The sequence below is a fragment of the Symphalangus syndactylus genome, chromosome 12, assembly GCF_028878055.3.
Source record: "Symphalangus syndactylus isolate Jambi chromosome 12, NHGRI_mSymSyn1-v2.1_pri, whole genome shotgun sequence".
NCBI classification, from domain to species: Eukaryota; Metazoa; Chordata; class Mammalia; order Primates; family Hylobatidae; genus Symphalangus; species Symphalangus syndactylus.
Window position 1 is genome coordinate 21,271,306 of NC_072441.2, and position 21,994 is coordinate 21,293,299.

The following is a 21,994-nucleotide window of genomic DNA, read 5'->3' on the forward strand; positions in this document are numbered from 1 at the left end:
GAACTCAGCTCTACATAAAGTGGACCTAATAGACATCTACAGAATTCTCCACCCCAAATCAACAGAATATACATTTTTTTCAGCACCACACCACACCTATTCCAAAATTGACCACATCGTTGGAAGTAAAGCTCTCCTCAGCAAATGTAAAAGAACAGTAATTATAACAAACTCTCTCTCAGACCACAGTGCAATCAAACTAGAACTCAGGATTAAGAAATTCACTCAAGACCGCTCAAGTACATGGAAACTGAACAACCTGCTCCTGAATGTCTACTGGGTACATAATGATATGAAGGCAGAAATAAAGATGTTCTTTGAAACCAACGAGAACAAAGACACAACATACCAGAATCTCTGGGACACGTTCAAAGCAGTGTGTAGAGGGAAATTTATAGCACTAAATGCCCACAAGAGAAAGCAAGAAAGATCCAAAACTGACACCCTAACATCACAATTAAAAGAACTAGAAAAGCAAGAGCAAACACATTCAAAAGCTAGCAGAAGGCTAGAAATAACTAAAATCAGAGCAGAACTGAAGGAAATAGAGACACAAAAAACCCTTCAAAAAATTAATGAATCCAGGAGCTGGTTATTTGAAAAGATCAACAAAATTGATAGACCGCTAGCAAGACGAATAAAGAAGAAAAGAGAGAAGAATCAAATAGATGCAATAAAAAATGAAAAAGGGGATATCACCACCGATCCCACAGAAATACAATCTACCATCAGAGAATACTACAAACACCTCTATGCAAATAAACTAGAAAATCTAGAAGAAATGGATAAATTCCTCGACAAATACACCCTCCCAAGACTAAATCAGGAAGAAGTTGAATCTCTGAATAGACCAATAACAGGTTCTGAAATTGTGGCAATAATCAATAGCTTACCAACCAAAAAGAGTCCAGGTCCTGATGGATTCACAGCCGAATTCTACCAGAGGTACAAGGAGGAACTGGTACCATTCCTTCTGAAACTATTCCAATCGATAGAAAAAGAGGGAATCCTCCCTAACACATTTTATGAAGCGAGCATCGTCCTGATACCAAAGCCTGGCAGAGACATAACCACAAAAGAGAATTTCAGACCAATATCCTTGATGAACATTGCTGCAAAAATCCTCAATAAAATACTGGCAAATCGAATCCAGTAGCACATCAAAAAGCTTATCCACCATAATCAAGTGGGCTTCATCCCTGGGATGCAAGGCTGGTTCAACATACACAAATCAATAAATGTAATCCAGCATATAAACAGAACCAAAGACAAAAACCACATGTTTGTCTCAATAGATGCAGAAAAGGCCTTTGACAAAATTCAACAACCCTTCATGCTAAAAACTCTCAATAAATTAGGTATTGATGGGACGTATCTCAAAATAATAAGAGCTATCTACGACAAACCCACAGCCAATATCATACTGAATGGTCAAAAACTGGAAGCATTCCCTCTGAAAACTGGCACAAGACAGGGATGCCCTCTCTCACCGCTCCTATTCAACATAGTGTTGGAAGTTCTGGCCAGAGCAATCAGGCAGGAGAAGGAAATAAAGGGTATTCAGTTAGGAAAAGAGGAAGTCAAATTGTCCCTGTTTGCAGATGACATGATTGTATATCTAGAAAACCCCATTGTCTCAGCCCAAAATCTCCTTAAGCTGATTAGCAACTTCAGCAAAGTCTCAGGATACAAAATCAATGTACAAAAATCACAAGCATTCTTGTACACCAATCACAGACAGACAGAGAGCCAAATCATGAGTGAACTCCCATTCACAATTGCTTCAAAGAGAATAAAATACCTAGGAATCCAACTTACAAGGGACATGAAGGACCTCTTCAAGAACTACAAACCACTGCTCAATGAAATAAAAGAGGATACAAACAAATGGAAGAACATTCCATGCTCATGGATTGGAAGAATCAATATCGTGAAAATGGCCATACTGCCCAAGGTAATTTATAGATTCAATGGCATCCCCATCAAGCTACCAATGACTTTCTTCACAGAATTGGAAAAAACTACTTTAAAGTTCATATGGAACCAAAAAAGAGCCCGCATCGCCAAGTCAATCCTAAGCCAAAAGAACAAAGCTGGAGGCATCACGCTACCTGACTTCAAACTATACTACAAGGCTACAGTAACCAAAACAGCATGGTACTGGTACCACAACAGAGACATAGATCAATGGAACAGAACAGAGCCCTCAGAAATGATGCCGCATATCTACAACTATCTGATCTTTGACAAACCTGACAAAAACAAGAAATGGGGAAAGGATTCCCTATTTAATAAATGGTGCTGGGAAAACTGGCTAGCCATATATAGAAAGCTGAAACTGGATCCCTTCCTTATCCCTTATACAAAAATTAATTCAAGATGGATTAAAGACTTAAATGTTAGACCTAAAACCATTAAAATCCTACAAGAAAACCTAGGCAATACCATTCAGGACATAGGCGTGGGCAAGGACTTCATGTCTAAAACTCCAAAAGCAATGGCAACAAAAGCCAAAATTGACAAATGGGATCCAATTAAAGAGCTTCTGCACAGCAAAAGAAACTACCATCAGAGTGAACAGGCAACCTACAGAATGGGAGAAAATTTTTGCAACCTACTCATCTGACAAAGGGCTAATATCCAGAATCTACAATGAACTCAAACAAATTTACAAGAAAAAAACAAACAACCCCATCAAAAAGTGGGCGAAGGACATGAACAGACACTTCTCAAAAGAAGACATTCATGCAGCCAAAAAACGCATGAGGAAATGCTCATCATCACTGGCCATCAGAGAAATGCAAATCAAAACCACAGTGAGATACCATCTCACACCAGTTAGAATGGCCATCATTAAAAAATCAGGAAACAACATGTGCTGGAGAGGATGTGGAGAAATAGGAACACTTTTACACTGTTGGTGGGACTGTAAACTAGTTCAACCATTGTGGAAGTCAGTGTGGCGATTCCTCAGGGATCTAGAACTAGAAATACCATTTGACCCAGCCATCCCATTACTGGGTATATACCCAAAGGACTATAAATCATGCTGCTATAAAGACACATGCACACGTATGTTTATTGCGGCACTATTCACAATAGCAAAGACTTGGAACCAACCCAAATGTCCAACAACAATAGACTGGATTAAGAAAATGTGGCACATATACACCGTGGAATACTATGCAGCCATAAAAAAGGATGAGTTCATGTCCTTTGTAGGGACATGGATGAAATTGGAAAACATCATTCTCAGTAAACTATCACAAGGGCAAAAAACCAAACACCGCATGTTCCCACTCATAGGTGGGAATTGAACAATGAGAACTCATGGACACAGGAAGGGGAACATCACACTCTGGGGACTGTTGTGGGGTGGGGGAAGGGGGGAGGGACAGCATTAGGAGATATACCTAATGCTAAATGACAAGTTAATGGGTTCAGGAAATCAACATGGCACATGGATACATATGTAACAAACATGCACATTGTGCACATGTACCCTAAAACCTAAAGTATAATAAAAAAAAAAGAAAATATATTATTTTTGTAAAACATAGGTAAAATTTTGTTGAACACCATCAATTGCATATTAAATTAAAAATGAAAGATCTGGAAGTTTGAAATACTAGCTAAGATAAAATATTAGTAAAATAATAACTAAACCTTATTGAATAATTTTGGCATTCTAAGTACTTTTTTAAAATTATTGACTACTCTACAAAACCCTGCAAAAAGAGAGCCCATTATTATATTCACTAGACTTATGAAAAAACAGAAAAACAAAGAAGTGAAATGTTTAACAAAAGCCAACCAGTTTTTAAGTGGAAGCACCATGATTCCAATTCAAGTTACTCTGAACTATAATTCTCTACACCATATTTACGATGGTAAAACTTAATATCTACAGAAAACTACTATTGCTGATTTTTTCAGATATAGCTTTACAAACTGTTTTGATGTGTAATATATCACTATTTTGAAAAATTGGGACATATTTGAACTAACGTTGTATTACTTCTTGCTCATTTAACTTCCTTTACATTATAACATCTTTCCATAGAGCTGGTTTCAGGATAGTGTCTCTAAATTGACAAGTTCAATGAGAAAATGTTAAAGCTATAATAATTTACTCATTGTTTTCAAAATTGTTCATGTGGTATACAAGAATGTCTCATTGTTACCCAAAATACCACAAGTTGTAAATAGTGAAAATAATCAATAGCAGAAAGTAATGTATAGTGCAATTTATCTTTGTCACTCTACCTTTTCTGGATCTTTGAGTACAAAGTATATGCTGATGTGTATGTATCAATATGGCAGTTCACGCTTTTCAAATTTCCTTATCATGAACATTGATTCATCCTAGTTAACTTGCAACTAGCATACCCCTACTCATTTATTTAACTAAATTCATATCCTTATATTTTAAGTAAACTCAAATAATGGCTCTAACTAGTATAAAATATGGCATGTAGAAAGAGTTGCTTGTGGCAGAAAAGCCTTTTTAAGCATTTTCAAAAAGGAAGAGTTTTCAACTTTATGGATTCAAAACTAAAATTGTTCTCCATTGAATCAACTGAAAACCAAATATGGAGACGCAAGTTTTTTATGTCTACAATTAGCTATTTGACTTTAAGTTAGATATTTCCGACAAGTAGTAGTAGGTTGAGATAATCCATTCTACCAAGCACAGACCATGAATTTTTTTTCAACTTTACTTTTCAGCTATGTGTTTGGTGTATGTTTGGACCTTTCTTGTGATCTGTGCTCTAGTCGTATCAGAACCTATCAAGTGTCTATTACGTTGCCAGGCACATTTGTGAGACAGAGTAAGTCCAGGCGAGAATTCCTTTCGTTAAGTGTTTGATCTATTAATTAGCATGTTTTCCTGAATTGGTTGCTTTTAATCATATTGTAGAACTCTATGCACAAAAGTATTATTTTGCAATTCTTTGATACTATATGAAAGAGTGATCCACACAACACATTATAAAGAACAGAGGGATAATTGAGAATACCTAAGCTACATAATGGGAAGCAAACACTAAGCCATTTCCTTGATAGGTAACTAACTTTTGAGGCAACCAGCTAAAAATAAAACACACCATATATATAATGAGTCTTTAATTATTCCATTCTATGGTATGGAGTAACCCTTTCCACAGACGTGTGGCAAAGAAACATGGTTTGTGCCATTCATAAGTGGATTTCCCTCCCTTTTATTTCCTCCGAGTCTTCTTTTTGTTTCTAATTCCTCTTCCGTATATTACATAGTCCTTGTCTTACAATGCTCTGTGTCACAATGGAACTTCCTTAGATTTTGTTTTTAATATGAATTATTGAAAATAACCATTCTTTCTTTGTGACAATGAAAAATTGATTTTTAAACTTTTATTAACATGTAATACATTTGGAGAATGTATTATACGTCAATACCCATGTAGCCAGTAGTCAAATCAGATAAGAAATATTGCTAATGTCTTTGAAATTCGTCTCTTCCACTCCAAGAGTCACAAAAAATTTCCTTCCTTTCTACTTTGTATAAGTGGAATTAAACAGTATGTATCTTCTGTGTCTAGATTTCTTCACTCAACACTGTATTTTGGAGAGTCATTTAACTACAGCCCACGGTTGTAGTTCAATCTCATTGCTTAATAGTATTACACTGCATGAATGTGCAATAATTAATTTATCTCTTCTACATTTTCTGGGCATTTGAGTGATCTCCAGTGTGTGGCTATTTTGAATACTGCTAACACAAACATTTCAGTACGGTTTTTTAAACACATGTACACATTTTTATTGAGTTTCTGGGTCATGGTATATGCATAGTCACATGTAAATTTTTGGCAGAGTTTCTTTTTAATTAAGTTTTATAACTTGTGCTTCTGCTGTTCCCATTTGCATGGATATTGACACTATTCTCTCCTCTCCAATGAAAGCTCATAGGCACAAGCCAAAGACCTCTATTACCTGGCAATGGGACTTCTGCTTCATGTACACTGAGAGTTGCTATTCAATGATTTTCAGAATTTCATGGCAGTGACTGGAGTTCTATGGCCCAACTTAGGCTCAACCAATAAAAAGCCCCCTGGTCCTGTAGAAATCAGATTAATACTACTTCCTGTCTTCCATTAGTGAGTATCTCTCCCAATTATAGCCAGATGGGATTTTGCTGTTTAGTGATTTTATGCTAATAAATTATAGATCACAGATTCACACATAATCTTTGATTTAATTCTCACACACTATTTCTATATGGTCATGTTAGCATCTCCTGTTCACTGAGAAGTAATCAGAGCAGGTAATTTTCTTAAGGCTTCTATCAACCACATTGTTGATTGAATGTCATAATTGTTGATATCAAGGATCATATTACTTCAAAAAATAAACATTGGTAACTAGTGATAGCCAAATAATGGGAAAAAAAGAGTTTATATATATACAAATAAAGTATATTTAATATATATATATAAATAAAGTATATATAAATAGAGTATATATAAAGTATATATATATAAATAAAGAGTATATATAAATAAAGAGTAGATGAAATTGATCTAAACAGAGGCTACCAAAATATATTAGTACATATAAATAAAGTGTAGATGAAATTGATCTAAACAGAGGCTACCAAAATATATTAGTACATATAAATAAAGGGTAGACGAAATTGCTCTTCAAATATTCAAATATCTTAGTCATTTATAAAAATTATTCATTTTTATATAAATAATTTGATAAAGAATTTGGCCTTGCAAAAGTACCTATAAAGAGGCCAACAAACTATTAAATTTGTACAAATATGTTTAAATTTGTATCTGTGGAAGACCTTATTTACCCAATTTGCCAATATTCATGTATTGTACCCAATTACAAAATAAACCAATATATGACAGTGATAATTGTCTAGATATCTGCCAACTATTTTATATCTAGCCAATTCTAATCCCAAAGTATGTATCTTCTTCCAAATTTTAAGCATACATTATGAATCTCAAAAATAATTCAATCTTTTTCAGCCATTGTGAAAAAGATTATTATACTTGTTAACAAGTTCATTTTACTTGTTATTATTTATATTTTGAGGACAGGTTAAAAATATGTTATAGCCCGACAAAAATAAAATAAAGCTCATCAATTTATCAAAAACACTATCTGTATAAACACACATCTCTCTATGTTTTACATGGCATCAACAACTATTTTCCTGCTGCCATCGAATAAATATAATGTGACTTAAGTCTAAAAAGTTGTGAAAGTAAATGTATCTACATATTTTAGCCTCTCAAAACTGCCTCTTATTGTGCAATATGGAAATTTACAACTCACTAAACTTTTCAATAAATCTCTTGCAAAATTAAACTCAAATAATTGAAAACATTATAAATGTTTACCTAACATTAGAGAATAACTGCTAACAGTAAAATCCGAAACATTGTTTAGCCAAATTTACATTTGACGCAGTACATAGAATTACAAGACAAGCCATAATTCATAAAATTAAATTGTCTGTTAATGCCAACAATACTTTGACAAATTTTCGATAAATTTTACTTAATTAATGATTTTAACCCCCGAAACATTCCCATGATAGCTACTTTGAAGTATAGCTACTCTCAACTGTTCAAATGCACCTATCTTTCAAAATACAGGGTGCATAATATTTCCTCCTATTATGCTGATAATAATTGCAACAGCGAACATAATTTCTTTTGTAACTGAGTGCCTCTGAACAAAAAATTAATACTTATCTGTTTCTATGCACTGCTATGCATTTTGTGCCTACTATATTTTACATTTACCAAATGCCTGAATCTATTCTTTCTTGCGTTGAAATATTTTCATACATTGCTTCTTTCACCCTCTCCATTTTGTATTCACCAAATGCACTATATTTAGCAATCATAATCACCTCACAATGGTCAATCCCAATGTCCCTTCAGTTTCAGCAAACTGTAAGCTGTTCGCAGTATTTGGTCCTCACCATTACCTATTGCTGTTTTCCTTCACTTTCTTCTTTAAAATAATTACCCCTTCCTTCCATATTATTCTCATGTTATATAACCACATTACCATGGTTTTTCTCCTCCCTCATCCCTACCTTAACTACTCATGAGCCCTTTCCCGCCATCTTTACTGGCTTCTTTTTTACGATTTTTTTCTAATCCTGGGTAATTAATTTTAATCTTCTGCCTTCAAATTTTCTCTTTTCTTCTACCTCTGAAATCTCAACTATTATTTTTATTTGATGAATCGGAAGCCACTCCATCTAAAACTTCCTATCACCAATTCCCTCTGCTACTTAGCTCCTTTCATTTCCATGGCCTGCTGTCATTTCAGTAATCCAAAATCAAATTAACATTCTTTCTATAAAATTAGTTTCCTTTTCTTACTCTCCTGTTTTTTCAAAATTTCTATTATTCCAGACAAAATTTTCACTGTTGCTTTCAGGTAACAGAGTCTATCTATACTTTTTTTGTTGTTTTAATTTTTATTTTTGGTGCGAGGTCTCACATCTCTCCCTCTTGCTCCTTCCATCACTATTCCTTGCCTTTTTAGTTTCTGGGCTTTTAGGCCTTCTGTAGGGCAATTCCTCTTTCCTGTCGCTCATAACACACACTATTGCCACGTTAGTCTTCCTAAAAGCCTAATTCTATCTTTATACTCCGACACCAGATTCATTAATTGGATCATCAAATTCCTGGATAGTCTGGCCAAAATCAGCAGTACTAGACTCAACTAGAGATGGCAAACAAAACCATATCTGCCATCACGAATGGCCACAAATCTGCACATTGCCACCTGGACAACCCTTTACATTTTCATACTTTGCATGGATCATATTTCAGCATTTGAATACCCTTGCTCTCAACCTTACTTTACAATTAGTCTTCCATAAAGCCCAAATTACTTCCTCTAAGAAACGTCCCTGAACTTGCCTCCGTGCAACACTATTTATCACGAAGCACAAACTTACCTTCCTCTGACCCCTCACTCTTATTGAAGTGGACATCCACTTGGTTCTTTCACATGTAGCCTTATGTTGTTGTTGTTCATATATAGGACACCAAATATTAGCTAACCTAAATGTTAGTATTTTTTAAAAAGAATATATCGTTGTGTTGTAAATATCTTTGGATTCGAGTATTTTTATGATTATAAACCTTACATAATTTTTATACTTTTATTTTAAAAAAATTATTGGATATTTTATTTATTGAGTAATTACAACACCAAGCACCTTCCCAACCCCTATAAATAATTTATCCATTTAGCCCTGATTAAAGATAGGCATTACCTTATCACTATTTTAGAGATAGAAAAACTGAGGTTCTGAGAGGCTAAATTACTTGAGTTCACCACAAAGTGACGGAATCAAGGTTCATGTGAGTTAGTCAGGCTCTAGAGAGTGCTCTGTTCAACACTATGCTGCAAATCAATAATGATACTAATAATATTTATTATTATGTAATTACCAATGAATCTGCCAGTGTGAGATAATCAGCCTTATGCATTGTTTTGCTGAATTAACTTTTCATTTTTTCTAGGCATGTTTTTATTTTGACAAAGTTGACAATTCCATGTAGAATTTCATTTCTTGCTTTGTGATTTCATGGTTTTATGTCTATATATTATGGCATCATGTAGCCATAAAATAAATGGTGCTGATTTGTGGGAATTTAAGTCTATCCACACACACACAATTATTTGTCAGTGCTTGATGAACCCTCTGTATCAGAGAGGAATCCACAATCACACTTCACATTCTATACAATCAGTTTCCTTTTCTTACTCTCCTGTTTTTACAACATTTCTATTATTCCAGACAAAATTTTGACTGTTACTTTTCCTTAATGTTCATATACAGGTAACAGTGTCTATCCATAATTTTCGTTGTTGTAGTTTTAAGTTTTATCTTTGGTGCAAGGTCTCACATCTCTCCCTCTTGCTCTTTCCATCACTCAGTCCCTTTTGCCTTATCAGTTCCTGGTTCTTTAGTTCTTGGATTAGATTTCTATTCCCTTAAGGTGATTGTTTAACCGTATTATTGTGTCAATGGCCATATTTTTTAAATTCTTGATAAATTCTGCCAAACTGAGCCTAGAAAGTTTGTACTAAAGCACTCTTCCAATAATGAAGATAAACTACTGTGAAGGAATCTTACAATATTTGTTCATTTGATAATTAAATTTTTGTCATTTTTATAATTTCTAGTGTTACAGAATAGATGTGTAGTTATTCATCTTATAATCCTTCTAATAGGATCTACCTACCTGGCTATGCTTTGCCTATGTAAATGACATTCTGATAATAGTTTTATTTATTTCTTGTTAACTAACCACTAATTAGTAATTGATTGCCTGGTCCTTTGACTCTATGTCTTCTTAATTCAGAAAAATGTTGTTATTTACAATAGCTTAAATTCGAGTGAAGTACCTTCTAGTTAGAAGATTGAAAATAGATTATTTCACGGATTATAGTTTACATACAAAATTGTACCCTATCATTTGTTATCTTTCCATCTGCCACTAAACTTTAATAGATAGAGTGAACAAGGGATGGTCCTGCAGGAGCCACACTTAACAGGCTGCCACAGCTAGTGCCAGACGGCCTTCGAGGGACTTCGGTTATTTGTCCACAGCAGTGGTTTTCAAACTCCACTGTGCAATGGAGTCACCCAGGGGACGTGCTGCAAAAGAGACTGCTGAGATTTCCTGAGTTTCTGATTCAACAGATCTGGGGGTCCAAGAATTGACGTCTCAATGTAACACCGATGTTGTTGGATCAAAGACCACTCTTTGAGAATCAATGATCTACATGATTTGAATTCAAGAAAATTATGCCCTGAATTTCTCCAAAATCCAAGTCTCTGTCCAGGCAATCCCTAACATAATCAAATTTGGTTTCATTTATTTAGAAGTTGCTTATATAAGAGTAATAATTCAAGCTGGTATCACAAACATAATTTTTCTCTCAAGAGGCCATCCATTTTCCAGAATCTGTCTTTGGTCTTTACTATTTGTTCAACATGATGCCCAGTGTCCCTGCCTCAACACTCCCTTCTTGCTTCCTTCATTGAAACAAAGTCCTCGTCAATGGCCAAAAAGTACTTTCCAGAACTTCACACTCACCTTAGAATACTTTAACTTTGCACCCCCATAACAATCAAGTATACTATTGTGTGGTATTTCACACATTTTGATTTTATTGATCATTTCTATGAATATTTCACAACTCTCTTAAAAATGCTTGTGTCTTAATAATATTTCTTCTAAATTATGTTGCTCAAAATGGTTTTTTGATAAGCACTTTTTCAATAATCATTTACTGGACCCCCAGGAGACGGGAAAGAAAGAACAAATAACTGACTTAGCAACCTTTTCCGTTTCCATGATGATGGCAAATTATCTAAAATTGGGTCTGAAATCTCACTTTTATAAGCACAGAACAGAATAATTTATTTGATTTACTTTGCAATAAGCTTCGATTTCACAACATAAGCAATAAAAGTAACAAATACTTATTTAGGATGCCATATTTTATTATGTACTTTGGACAGGTGTGACTGATTATATAATGTTTTCTAATTAATGGAAGAGGCTGAAGGATATATTTCTGAATTTGTAGCAACCCTTTTTGTGAATAAGCTTCTGTAAAACTTAAGAATCTCTAAAATGTTACAAGAAAAATTTGATATATATTGGTGTATACATGCTGTATTGCCCTCTGATTTAGCCACATAGCCTGAAGTTTTCCAAACTTGAAAAATTATTTTTTCAAAGTTATAGAATTTATTAGAATTTGTACTTCAAAAAATAGCTAATTTTTAAATGAATTTTTAATAATCTAGATGGTTAAGAAATTCTATGCTACCACAAAATTTCAAAGTTATGCAGCTTTCTCACAGAGTTTGGCAAAGTAGGATGAATTGAATTTTTCTGTCTTTATCGATGAAGACAATGAGAAATCAGAGGTTACTTACTTGACCAAAGTTTTGCCACAAGCAAGAGAACTAGAATTTAGACCTAATTTTTAAGCTATTATTCTGCTTTAATCTTATTTTGTTCCAAGTTTTTGATGCATTCATCACTCAAATATTACTGAAAAGAAACATGTTCAGGTTTTATGATGTTGTTCAGAGATCTCTGAGAGAGATGATACCTCATTATTATATTTTGATATACAACACGATGATTTTCTTTTCTTTCATGGTACAAAGAACATGATTTAACCATAAAATTCTAACTAGTGTTTTACTTTTAAAGCCTGAAATCTAAAAATGTATATTGTTCTTAGTTATTTAGTGGTCATAATCACACCTAATTGTTTATGTCCTAAACATTAGAAATATAGGGATACACAACTTTGATGAAGAAAAAAAGTAAAATTTCTTTTTATTCTAAGAAGATCTTTTAAATATTCTCCATTAAAAGTTTTGAATTTATTGTCAAAATTTCTCAAAGAACAAATAGGAGGATTAAAAATGTTTTGGCCAAAGATATTTAATTAGCAAGAAATAAGAGTTCAAAAATAAATTATTTATTGAGGTTAATTTCATATTCATGAGAATAGTTTCCAAAAGCATATTTCCTGAAAACATGCAACTAGATATAAGACAGGCTTTTGGTCTTTAAATGCTACAAGAATAATAAAAAGTAAAAATGTCCTTCAGTTTCATATATAATTGGATATGTTTTCCTCCAGAATTGGCATTTCAGCTGAAGAGAATGTGTGCTTCAAACTTGGAAATAAATAATGCATTTACTTATATGATTAAAGATTGCACAGTGAATTTAATAAAGACATTATGGTCTTGTAATGTAATATAAACTCAATCTTCTACTTACAAACAACTTTAAGACAGAATTTAGGAGGAATGTCCTTTGGAAAATTATCTTTCCTTCCCCCACAGATGATTCAAATAAACAATACATACTGTTTGGAACATTTCATTTTATCTGGAACTAACCCTCTGTTGGCATGTCTTCTTCATCACTGAAAATGTAAGAAAGCACAGCCTCATCATGAAAATGCTGGGTATCCACATCTCACACAACTTAAAAATCATAATGAGTTGCAGGTTTCATTGTCAAGAATTACCGTGTGCTTCAAAAATGTGCTTGCTTCTTATGAAGCAATATAAACCTTGTTTTTAATCTTGCGAACTGTATATTCTATTGGATATGTCTATTAAAGACCGAATTATGAGTGAACAATAAATGTCTTTCCTGAAAAGGTGCATTTTCTGTTGCACTTAGACTTGAAGGTGGTGTAGAAGGCACTTGGCCAAAATTGGGGCAAAGAATGGTTCCTGTGAAGAAGCAACAGTGAGAGTCTGGTTATCTACATATAAAAGAATAAAACTGGACCCTTATCTTAGACTGTACACAAAACCAACTCAAGGTGGATTAAAGGCCCACGTGTAAGACCTGCAAGTATAAAATTCCCAGAAGAAAACACAGAGAAAACAACTCCTTGATATGGGCCTTGACAATGGTTTTTTAGCTATCACACCAAAAGCTCAGGCAACAAAAGCAAAAATAAAGAAGTGAGACTGCATCAAAATGCAGTGCATAAAAAGCTTCTGCACAGCAAACACTCAACAAAATGAAAAGACAGCCTGCAGAATTGGAGAGAATATATACAAACCATATGTCAGATAGGGGTTGACATGTGAAATAAAAATCTCACACAACTCAATGTCAAAAAACAATCCGACTGATAAATAGCCAAAGTATCTGAATAGACGTTATTTAAAAAACACATACGAAGGGCAACAAGTGTGTGAAAAGGTGCTCAACATCATTAATCAGAAAAATGTTAATCAAAACAAATATATCATTTCACAACTGTTAGGATGGTTGTTATATAAAAAAGAGATAAGTGTGATGAGGGTGTGGAAAAGGAAACCCATGTTCACTGCTGGTGGGAATGTAAACTGATACATCCATTTTGGGAAACGGTATGAGGGTTCCTCAAAAATTTAAACTAGAGTTACTGTATGACTCCACAATCCCCCTGCTGGGTATACACCCAAAGGAACTGAAATCAGTCTATGAAAGATACATCTGTGTTCCCATATTTATTGCAGTATAGTTCACAATAGCCAAGCTATGAAAACAATTGGATAAACAAATTATGATATCTAGTTATAATATATATTATAATCTTATAAACTCTGTAATAATAGTATAAATATTATGTATATAGTATTCAATCTTAAAAAAAGATTAAAATTGCCATTTTTGATGATATGGATGAACCTGGATGGCATTATGCTAAGTAAAATAAAACCAGACATGGAAAGAAAAATGCTTCATGATCTCACTTCTATGTGCTATCTAAAAACAAGCCAAGTATACAGAAACAGTAGAATGGTGGTCATCAGGGATAAGGATTAAGAGGAAATGAAAAAAAGCAGATCAAAGGGTACAAACTGGCAGTCATGTAGGATGAGTAAGTTGTATCTAACGTATAGTATGATACCAATAGTTAATAATATTGTATTCTATACTGAAAATTTTCTAAAAGTATATTTTTTAGGTGCTCTTGCCAATCACATAAAAATAAAACTATCAAAGGTGATGGATATGTTAACTGGCTTGATTTTAGTAATAATTTCATGGCATATATGTATGCCTTAAATATGTACCATGAAAATAAGTAAATAAACTAAAATGTAGGTTATCAAAACTTAAAAATTTATACACTAAAAATTTCAAAACTTGAAAAAATAACTCAATGGGAGAGATTTACAATTACTTCGATCCTATTAGAGCGGCAAAGACGGAAGATAAGTAGAGGAAGGAGACAACCTGATACACGTAGACTCATCAGCAAAGCCTGAGGGACAGTAATAACATCCATAGCGTTGACAGCCAAACCATCAGTAACTTTGCTGTGAATATATTATTTTTGCAACATATGAAACACAAACAGAACAGCAAATCTTGATTCAGGCATCTATCGTCCTAATTAACTGCCTCTCTGATCATGTATGCATGTGTCACCTTGATCGCAACCATTTTCGAAAACAACGAAACAAAAATAAACTATTGTAATTTAAAAAAGTAAATTATCACGCGAAGTTTATATTTGAAGTTATTTTTCAGGAAAACTTATGGACACTGAAGATACTTACAGTCAATATTACCTCAAGGCAATCATGGCACCCTAACTACTGTTTTTAGTAATATCTGCTTCCAAATACTCTTAGAAATGGGCAACTTGATAAGGTGATCCCTGAAAATCTCTGCCATCTTGATTGTGTTAACTGTGTTTATTTAAAGAGGCTAAAAAGAAAGTTGGTTTTTAATGCATGGTAACTATGCATTAAAAACAAAATTATATATGAAAAATGAAATTATATATGAAATTATAATGAAAAATGCAAGATTACTCCATGCCTTCTAACATTATTCTTCCTACTTGGGTACGTTTTTGCCATCAGAACAAATTGTTAGGATAAATAAATGTGTAAGGGCCATACATACCTATTAAGTCTGAATGCCATGAATTTGTTTGTAATTTTATGTTATTTTAATTATTGTAGTATGTGGTTATAACCCTTTTTGTGTTAATATATAGTAATCCTAGAGACACCTAGGATTATTTTAAAAGTTGAGTCAGTTGTCTCCAGTTATAGAAAATTGACTTACACACTTTTAGTAGTGAAGTCAAAATATCTGAACTGAGTTCACTTCTGCACAAAGGAAAACTCTGCAAGTAACTGAAATTTTGTCAAGACTGGCATATAGACAATTCTAAAAAAGTCCTGGGATATGAACTATCTCAAATTGGCAGCATATACTGGCATGTGCCTCATCCTGCTGACCGTCATTTCAGCTTGAGATACTTACAAAAAAGAGAAAAAAGATAGCTTAATAGTTCCAAGTTTAAATAGTTATATTGGTATACTCCTTAAAAGAAAAATCAGCACCTTATCGTGGAGTAAAAATTTTACTTATGATTTCTTCACTTTTCTCCCATCAACTCAACAGCCAGAAAATAAAGCATATTAATAAATACACATGCAGACACACACATTGTGGAAATCAAAGACCTGGGTCTATGTGTAGCAGTGTGTTGATAAACTATCTGTAGAGACCGGAGGTCAAATTAATTATATATATGAAAATTATACAACTCCAGAGACTCAAGAAGATATACAGATAAAAGTTACTACATAAGAAAACAGAGATTTCTCTATTTTTCTACAACAGAAATCGTAGAGTGGAATAGTGATTTTAAATGTAGCTTCTGTTATCACTTGGGGGAATAGAAAAGTGAGGGAAACAGAGATCAGAATATAGGCACTAATACTTGAATGCCTGTTATGTGTAGCTATTGTGCTTTGACAGTTTTACATAACTTTCTTATTTAACCAACACACAACATTATGAGATTGCTGTTTCTATGACTATTTTTCTGTATGAGAAAACGCAGGTTCTGACTTGACGTCATTCATACCATATTGGGTGGCTGAGGCAGGATTCAAATGCAAACATGGCAGCACCAGTCTATATTTTATTAATCATACAACCACTGTATCCAACTAATTATAAAGTCTGTATGGAAGCCCAGAAAAATAGGCCAGCATTAAACTGAAAACAGCATTAAAGAGAAAACTGTTGATGTAAAAACATTTAGTTTTACAACTTTTAATTTACCATAATTGTGGTTGCTACTGTGACTATTTTATAGGGAAACCATGCACAAATTAATTCATGATACATTCATGTTTTTTTGCATATGTCTCTTTAAAAAAAAAGTTATTTAGGCAAAGTGATTTGGCTACTTCTATAGATGTATTAATAAAGCCTTATTTGTATAATAGTCAAGTTAAGATGAACATGTTTGTGACCTCTTGCAGAAATAATGAAGATTCTGCCATTTAAAGAGCAATAAAATGTAAAGATGTAATTACCAGCTCTTCATTATCTTATGGAATCTCAAGATAAACTCACTTTATTTCAATGTCAAAAGAGCATTAAAGTCCTTTTCAAAATACCATTTAATTAGATAGATTAAGATACTTTAATACATTAATTTCATTCCTTGTTACTGTATATTTCACGATAAGAATGCAGGGATATATATTGGAGTTCTGGGAAATTGAAATTTGTGTAGCTTACCAGTTAATTCTAAAATCTATTAATCATGTGCTTTGGTTATCTTTCTTCCTTGGTAAAATAGGGATGTTCAAAGATATTTTCTTGTTGTCTAAAGCATCTGCATCTCATATGCAAGTATACAAAATATATAAAATATTAACAGAATTATGCCAAATATATACAAAATAAAAATATACAAAATATTAATTTAGCAGAAAAAAAACTGTTGCATGAAGATAAAGTACAGGATGAGTAGCTGAATTTGAATGACCAAGAGACTCACAAAAAGATGGGTATGCACAGTTATACTAATCACAAAGGACAAAGATCCCTGTGAACGTGCACGTCACACATATCTGAATAGCTCATATACAATATTGACCGCACATTTAACAATTCAATGAATGGCAACTATAGAACAAGACAAATATGTCCATTCCTAAAGAAACAGTAATCAGTCACTAAAGTGCAAAATACCCAGCCTGTATAAACTTGTAGCAGTAGCCTCTTCATATCCATATCTGCAACACAGAGTTAGAAATGTTTGGATTTAAACAGTAGTGAAAATATTACTGCATTTCAGAAAGGTATGGCCTCAACAGTATGGAGTTTGAATTTTAGAAAAATATATTTCTAACTAGGTTAAAGCTTGGGTGAAAATTTCAATTGCTTAAGATAAGCAAGAATTAGGGAGTGCTGATGAGGTAAGTATAGATGAAAAATAAATTAGCAGGCTAGTCCAAATGTAGTGGTGTTCAAAACTAATTAATCACAACCAGTTACAGATTTCTTGTTTTCTTTTCCACTCGCACTTAGCCTTAAAAATAAACAGAAAAAATAAATAAAATAAATAAGTAAATTGACAGTTGGATAATAGTACGACATCCTGAAACCACTATTCTGGGAAACATATACCTATAATGGGAATACTTAGGAATATTTGTCATGAAAAATTCATGCATAAATGGTGGCAAAATATAAACTTTGAGATTATGTGTACAATATAAATAAATGTAACAATAGGCAACAAAATGGTGTTTTCTGTATATTTCATAATAAGAATGCAGGGATATATATTAGAGTTCTGGGAAATTGAAACTCGTGTAACTTACCAGTTAATCCTAAAATCTATTAAATCATGTTCTTTGCTTATCTTTCTTCCTTGGTAAAATAGGGATGTTCAAAGATATTTTCATGTTGTCTAAGGCATCTGCATCTCATATACAAATATGCAAAATATATAAAATATTAACAGAATTATACCAAATATATACAAAATAAAAATATACAAAATATTAATTTAGCAGAAAAAAACTGTCGAATGAAAATAAGGTACAGGATGGTACTTTATCTTATGGTTTTTTTGTGAACCATAGTCAGAAAAATCAAGGGATCAAAAATAATTAAACAAAATATACCCATTACCTTAGGGAAATCGGTAAATGAGAATTATATTTTTAAAGGAACTATATAAAAGCTTTATGTAAAAACCACAACCATATTTCTTGTTCCCACACATTCCAGTCAATTCATTAGATTGTTTTACACATTCTGCAAAAATATTCTAATGCAGGCAGAGAATTTGAAATGTAAAAATTATCATACTGTCTCCTATATTTACAGCTCAGCTACGTATCTTATATGTTAAAATGCTACTTCTGTGTGACACACTCTTACACCTACTGAGGAAAAAAATTGCTTTGTATTAAAAAAGTGAATTATCTCTCTTGAGTATGAGTAACTTGGTCAATAGTTACTTACCGTGTGTTAGTTATGGGCTGAACTGTGCTCCCCTCTCTCCAAATTCATATGGTGAAATTCTAAAGCCTAGTATTTCTGAAAGTAACCATATTTGGATGTTTTAAATAAGAATTCAGTTAAAATGAGGCCCTCAGGGTGGGTTCCAATCCAACAAAAATGAAGTCCATATAAAATAAAATTTGGAAAGGGGTAAAAATCAGCTACATGCATGCACAGAAGTACAACTCCATGAAGCCAGACACCTACAAGCCAAGAAGAGAGGCCTAAAACAGATCCTTCCCTCATGGTCCTCAGAGGAGCACTTTGACCTTGGATTTACAGCCCCTAGAACTGTGAGAAAATAAATATCTGTTGTTTAAGCCACCCAGTCTGTGCGTGTGAGCATGTGTTTAAGTGCCACCTTAGAAAACGGACATAATGGACTTTTTAAAGCCAGCACCCAACTATGTCAGAATCATTTTCAGATGTTTATTTTATTTTATTTTATCAAGTATTCTAATGATAATTTAAAAAAACAGTTTCGTGAGTTGGTTCACACTTTTAATCCCAGCACTTTGGGAGGCAAAGGTGGGAGGATCACTTGAGGTTGGAAGTTCAAGACCAGCCAGAGCAACATAATGAAAGCTAAGGTCTACAATTGTTTTTCTTTAATAAAAAATAAAGCTGGGTGTGGTGGCACATACCTGTAGTTCTAGCTACTTGGGGGCTGAGTTGAGAGGACTGCTTGAGCCCAGGAGATCAAGAGTACAGTGAGCCATAATTGCACCACTGCACTCCACCCTGGGTGACAGAGTGAGACCCTAAATAAAAATAGACAAAAACAATTTCAAAACTTAAGACTAAAAGACACTCAGAAAACTGTCAATTACATTTTGTTCTGATTTTTCTATTTTATATAGTATGATGAAATGTTATATCAACTTGCCATTTTTAAAAACAAAAATCAGATGGATTTAGCTGGGCACAATACCAACTGTATTGAGAATTTCTAATGTGTTCAGATGAGAGACCTGAAGGAAAGGAGACAGATTTAGAAGGAATGATGGTTAATCAGATCAGTCATTCAAATAATCTACCTACTAGTAAAGTTAGACAAACAAACAAATGGCAACAACAACAACAAAACCCCACCCATCATCTATAGAGAAAAATCATAGTCTCCCACTTGAAATAACACATCTGTCTGGCAGCTTCAATAAAAGGATGCATATTTTCACACAGCACAAAAGAATTGTTTTTATATTTCAAAAACAATTGCTGCAGAACTATGAAAAGAAAAAAATACAGACTGTAGAGAACAAAATAAGACAAGCTTCCATCAAGAAGGAAACATAAAATATACTAACTTGAAATAACAGATATACACTATATTTGGAGTCCAAGCTTTTTGTGTTGACTCCAGCCCAGTTATATCGGAGGCAAAGATAACTTGAAATAACAGATATACACAATATTGAGAGTTCAAGCTTTTTAGTGTTGACTCCAGCCCAGTTATATTGGAGGCAAAGAAACAAAGATTTGCAAAGGATTCCTGAATTATCCAAAGTTAAACGCGTTATATCTAACCAAGCCAGATCTAGAACACATTATTGGTCATATTCTTTCCATTGACTATGTCTAATTCCCCTTAAAGTTTTTCCCCTTTAAATATAAATCCTACGCACATTACAACTTTGGTAACATAAACAGAACAAGACACTTATTCTTTCTTTCAGCACTTTGGATGTGCTATCCCATTGTGTTCTGACTATCATTGTTTCTGATGAAAAGTCAGGTGTTAATCACAAAGTCCTTTCCTTGTATGGATGAGTTCTTTTCCTTTTGTTTCAAGATTAACTCCCTCACATTTTATTTAATCCAGAATTATTAGAAACTTCTCTAATTTTGAGACTCAAAGTCACTCGTCAGATCACCAGAAAATTTCAAAATATACATTCTAAGTGCTTGTAAACTATCAATATACTACTTGAATGTCTTCTTTTATTAATACAAGGTCATGGTTTGGAATATTTGGGAAAGGAATATAAGTCAGAGCAAGAGCATCCTAGATTAGTGATTGCAAGTTCAATCAATGTTTTTGTGACAATCAATTAATAAATTACTTCTAGTATTTTTGCTGACATATTTCTTTCCCTACTTTCAAGATTCACACAGAAATATACCTAAAATAATATAGTTTGATTCTCTTGAAAAAAATTTTCTTTCTCCTCAATCTTTCTCAATATTTTTAATACAATATTTTTTGTTTCTATATCCATCAAAAAGTTTCAATTTGATGAGATAGCATAAAAAAATCTATTTAGAGGATCAGTTTGGAAGTCAGATGTGCAAAATGTTTCTTATCTGCTCTGTTCTCTTTTCATTATCTTCTCCCTGACCCAACCCCAAACATTATAAAGAATGCTAAACCCTTTATAAAGAATTTTACCAGAATCGATATTAAAATTGAGTGAGCTATTTCTTACTTAGAAGTAATTCTCAAACTTTAACCTGTAATCTCATATATTTACAGTGGAGCATAGTATTTAGAAGAAACCTGGCTCAATTATAGGTCAATCACTCCTTAGCAATGTATCAGAGTTCGGCAAGTTACCCAACCTCTGCTAATAACAATCTATTAATCTGTAAAAGTAAATATAAATATATCCACGAAGTATTCTTAAGGTTAAATGAAATAACTTATATAAAAGTAAATCACTTAGTGTAATGTTGAATATATTATATGTTCTAGCTTGAATTACTACTAATGAAAAACTACATTTTGAAATTTTTGAAGCTGAGATCAATAAAAAAAAAAGTGCCGTTCTCCAACTTTTTCTAGGTAGTTTGCAAGAAATAAGAAAGTAAAATAGACTAGGGCCCACTTTCTGGATTTAAGGATCAGAAATCATCTGCTGTGTTTATTATGAACCCTTTATATCCCTTCAGTTCTTCCTATAAATTTTTACAAAGAACTTACTGAATAAAGAGTTAAAACACCTCAAATTAACAAAATCTTCTCTACTATGTCTCCATTATTTCAAAAAAGAAAAGAATAATAATTTTGTCAATGATAGTTAAGTACATGTCAGTCACTAACACTATAGCAGATACCTTCTTATTCCTATTTCTAA